General features: G+C 37.5%; 1 pseudogene; it reads right to left on the bottom strand.

Moving 5' to 3' along the window:
- Nucleotides 1-318: 318 nt before the first annotated feature.
- On the bottom strand, nt 319-418 carry LOC145626046 (small nucleolar RNA R71; annotated as a pseudogene).
- Nucleotides 419-4908: the final 4490 nt, after the last annotated feature.

Below are 4908 nucleotides of genomic sequence, written 5' to 3'. Positions count from 1 at the left end.
CTCCATTGTTGATTCCGGATAGTGATTTTGAAATCAAGCCGACAATGATTTCCTTGATTGAGAGGCGACAATATAGTAATGCATCAAATGAAAGTCTTCTCAACCAGTTTAAGGAATTTGAGAAATATTGCAACACTATTAGGGTGAGTGGGGTTACACAAGAGTTTATAAGGCTCAAATTGTTCCCTTTTTCCCTCATAGGGAGAGCCTTGGAATGGTTGGACAAGGAGGTCAAGCCGAATTCTTTAAGAACATGGGATGATGTTACCAAAGGATTCTTATCCCAATTCTACCCCCAATAGAAAACGGCTGAAGCTAAAACTTTGATCCAAAATTTCAAGCAAAGGCCTAACGAAAATCTCTATGAAGCATGGGAGAGGTACAAAGAGTATCAACGAAAGTGGCCTCACCACGGAATTCCAACTTACCAAACAATTAAAATTTTCTATGGTGGTTTGAGTCCTCAAGGTAGGTCGAGTTTAGATGCCAAAGCTAGAGGCCCAATCATGAACAAGACGGTGGAAGAGGTTATTGATGTGATAGATGATGTAGTGAGGAACTACATGAGTTGGCAAGAGGGAGAGGAAGAGTCAACAAACGAGTGTGCCTCGGATGATCAAGTCAATGCCATCAAAAAATTGTCTACTCTACTTTTGGACTTAGGGAAGGAGGTGGATTCTATCAAAGCTAAGCTTGAAAATTCATCTTCAGAAGCACAAGGTCTTCCCTTCCAATTTAAGGGGAGAGGTACATCTTCTTACTGTAACCCTCTTTTCGCTTCTTGTTGCATGATTAGAGAATGTTTGGTTTATGATTTATGCGAAAGAAATGATCATGATGCTTCTAATTGCCCAAATGTTCCTTGTGATGGATGTGCTGAATACGATGAAAATGAAAATATGCATGTGAATTATGTCGGTAATAGTGATTTTGGATCTAGATTTAATGCTCAAAAGAATGTTGGAAATAGGAACTATCACAACCATGGGAGCTACGATAATTATAACCAAAATAGTGGTTATAGGAACCAAGTAACCCAAGTGTTTCGTGGTAACCTTAACAATTTTTATTATTATAATGATCAAAGATACGGCCAAGAATATAGGGATCATAACCAAGGTTATGGTAATCATAGTCAAAATTTCGGCTAAAATCTTGATAATGGTAATTGGAGTAACCAAAGTAGAGGAAATTTTCAAAATGATGCTCAAAGGGGTTCCTCACCCAAATTTAATACAATAACTCAATGCCAAAGTGATAATTCCTATGATAAACAATTTCAATTCATGAGTAGGCTAGAGAACTTCATGGTAGATCAAGCCAAGAAGTTGGATGATTACATATCCTCTAGTGGCAAAATGTCTCATGGCCTATTAACTCATGGAACGATGCTTGAGAACCAAATCATTCAACTAGCTAACCCTTTGAAAGATTATGCTAGCCCATCTTCTTTACCCTCGTAAGAAATTGGTCTTAAGGAACCAGTTTGTTCTATCACCACTAGGAGTAGTAAGGTCCTTGAAGAGAGTGTCCCTAGGATAAGTAAGGAGGGTGAAGAGGAGAGTGATTCGAGCAAAGAGAATAAGCATGAAGAGTCTAGCAAGATGAGTGAGAAATCTAATGAAGAGACAAAGGAGAAAGAGAAGAAGAAAGATGAGGTTTACATGCCCAAAATTCCATACCCCCAAAAGTTCAATAGGCACAAATTGGATGAGCAATTTGGACAATTCATTGAGATGCTTAAGAAAATTCATCTTTGTATTCCTTTCACTGAAGTCTTGGAACAAATGCAAAACTATGCTAAGTTTCTTAAAGAAATTTTGAGCGGTAAAAGAGATTGCAGTATGGTGGAACCGGTGAGTTTGGGGGAATGTTTTAGCGGCTTTATCCATAATGACTTACCCCAAAAGTTGAAAGACCCCGGGCAAAATTAAAGGAAAATTGTTCCAAAATTCCCTTTGTGATCTCGGTGCTAGCGTGAGTATCATGCCTTATTCCGTCTTCAAGAGACTTAAGATAGGTGAGCTCCTTCCATCCAATATGACCCTTCAATTAGCTGATAGATCAATCAAGTTTCAAAGGGAAGAGTTGAGGATGTTCCCCTTAAGATAGGAGAATTTACAATTCCCGTTAATTTCATTGTGCTAGAAATTACTGAAGATGACAACATTCCTATCATCTTAGGAGACCTTTCTTAGTGACCTCGGGAGCTTTTATTTATGTTAAGGGAGGTCGTATTACTTTGAGAGTTAGTAACAATGAGGAAAGTTTCGACCTAAAACCGATGCATGAGTCTTTGCCTTTGTGAAAGGAATCATGTGTGTTATTTCCCCTCGCTCTATTGATAATGTATACATGATTAATACTTCAACTAACAATATTCTTGAGAATTGTGATGATTTGCTTTTGAGTTTTGATTGCAAGAATGTTAGTGAATAGAAAAAGGAGTTTCCCAAGATCATAGACGAGGAGGAGATTGACATTCCTCATTGGTTTTAGCTTCACCCTCAAGAGGAGGACGATGATCCTAAGAGTGTTGATGGTGTGAAACAATCTACAAAGAGGAACAAGGCAAAGAAAAAAGAACGAGCTTCTAGGAAAAAAAGAAAGAGAATGAGGTTATGGAAAGAGAAGCTTGCTTTTGAGGAGTTATCGAATGAAGTCTCATCAAGCAACAACGAGAAGTTGCTAGAAATTGAAGAGAAATTTGTTCCTTTTGCCACTTTGAAGAAGTTGGTGTTCTTTGACCCTTAATAATTTGGGGGAAGGGTTGAGCTTAGGACCTTAAGCAACCGCTTCCCGGGAGGCAACCTAGAGATTTCTAACCTTTTCTTTTGATTTCTATTTTTCTTAATTTTCTTTCTCTTAGTTTCTTTTCTTTTCTTTCACTTGTTTTTATTTTGGATTTAAAGGTTGAATTCTTGGAGTTGGATTAAATCAAGTGAGAACGAGCAATGGAATGGTGTTTTGCGGTTTTTGATGTGTTTATATTCAATTTTGTTGAAATTTTGAGGTAAAAGGGGTAAGAATTGTTAGCAAGGTAAGATAGGAAATTTGTGCTTAAGCTTGAAGAAAATTTGAACTTGGTGAGTTCATCGTGGTGCCACCATTATTTTAGGGGTGTTGAACCCACATTTTTCACATTTAGAAACTGATCGTTATGATGGGGTCAAAAATCCCGGAATGATAGTTATCGAAGCACCCACGCATGAACGCACCAAGGAGAAATGCATGAGGGGCATTAGCTGGCACGGGCGCAGTGCCAGGTCGCACCCCGTCCCCCCTTATTCTTTCTTTCTTCTTCTTTCTATTCCTTCATTTCCCCTTCACCTTCATTTCTCACGCACTCCTAAACTTCACCCTCATCAAGGCCGCACAATACCTTACTCTCCTCTTATAATTCTTGAATCCAAATTTTGTAGTTTAGTACCTTTTTTATTACTTAGATGTTTAGTTGGTTCTTTATTTCTTATTTTCATATTTTTGCTTTCTTGATAGTTTAGTTTCGCTTATTTTTGCTTATTAGTTTCTTTCCTTTTCGTTTTCTTTTCTTTTCTTTTCTTTTGAAGTTACTAACCGTTTTCTTTGTCCATAGTTCTCTTTTCCATTTTTGTTCTCATATGCCTTTGATGATGATGTTTTGTTTCTTGGAGCTTCATGAGGTGGTTGATTCTTCACCTTACTATTTTAGCATTGCTCGGAAGCCGGTGAGATCTTTCTTATTTTTCTTTATTCTCTTTTATTTTCTTAGTTGCATAGTTTAGTGATGAGTGACATTTATGTCACTCTTTGGGAGTAGTTTTAGAGTTATTTTCCTGTTTATTTTCCCTTATTTTCCCTTTTATTCTCTTGTTTTCTTTTTAATAAAGTTTCTAGTTTATTTCTTAGTTTTAGTATGTTTTAATTTAATTTCTTTATTTAATTGGTTTCTAGTTTATTTTCGTATTTTATTTTCTTTTGATTTATTTTATTTCATTCCTTTTCTTCGTTACTTTCATAGTTTTAATTAGCTTTATGTTTATTTTGTTATTTTATTTTACTTAATTTGCTTGTATAGTTTTTGTTTTATTTTTGTTAGTTTTAGTTTTATTTCTTTTGTTTCTATTTTACTTTATTTATTTCAAATTAATTTATTTTATTTTATTTTTCTTGATTACTCCTCGGTTTTGTTTGTGTAGGTTTGTGCCCGAGACGAGGATTATGTCTCAAATCAAAGTTATATATGAAGGTCCAAAGTTAAGGTTCAATCTAACAAGCAAAATCCAACACATCTTTACTTAACTCCTCTGCTTCATGCCTTTTTTGCTGCCCGCTTATCTTTCACCCCATCTGTCCTTATCCTACACCACTCCTAAGCAACTAAATTCCCTGCTCCACACACCTAGCAACCACAACAACCAAATCAGCCCACCAATTCAATACCTGACCACCGTCAACAAAGCATACACCACCAACCTCCAATCACAACCTAACATCAATTACAGCAGCTCCTCACAGCCACCCTGCAACACTAAAGCACAACCGCACCTAACACCATCCTAAACTCACTTCCCCTGTAGCCGCGCAGCATACCGATGCTGCCTCCTTTACCCACAATCGACCACCAAACCATTCGCTACCTGCGAGCACAACCGCAGCACAACCCAAACCAGCCTCAACGTCACCAGCAACAACCTGCAGCAATTAAGCAACAAATCGCAACCCCTGCAGCTCAATTACCAATTCGCACAAGCATCAGCTAAAATTAGAGCAAAATGCAAGTTCATTTGGGTTCGAGCAAACCGTTAATGAGTTCGGTCAAAGTGCCAAAACAGTCAGAAACTTTTGAAGTTTTCTAAATTGAAGAGGTGTGGTCGAAAAACCCATGGTTCGACCGAACCAACCCCGTACTTCGGCCACACCTACCCA

This window comes from Chenopodium album, chromosome 3 (assembly GCF_948465745.1).
Source record: "Chenopodium album chromosome 3, dcCheAlbu1.1, whole genome shotgun sequence".
Taxonomy (NCBI): domain Eukaryota; kingdom Viridiplantae; phylum Streptophyta; class Magnoliopsida; order Caryophyllales; family Amaranthaceae; genus Chenopodium; species Chenopodium album.
The sequence above is the reverse complement of the archived record's forward strand: the minus strand, read 5'-3'. Positions and strand labels throughout refer to the sequence as shown.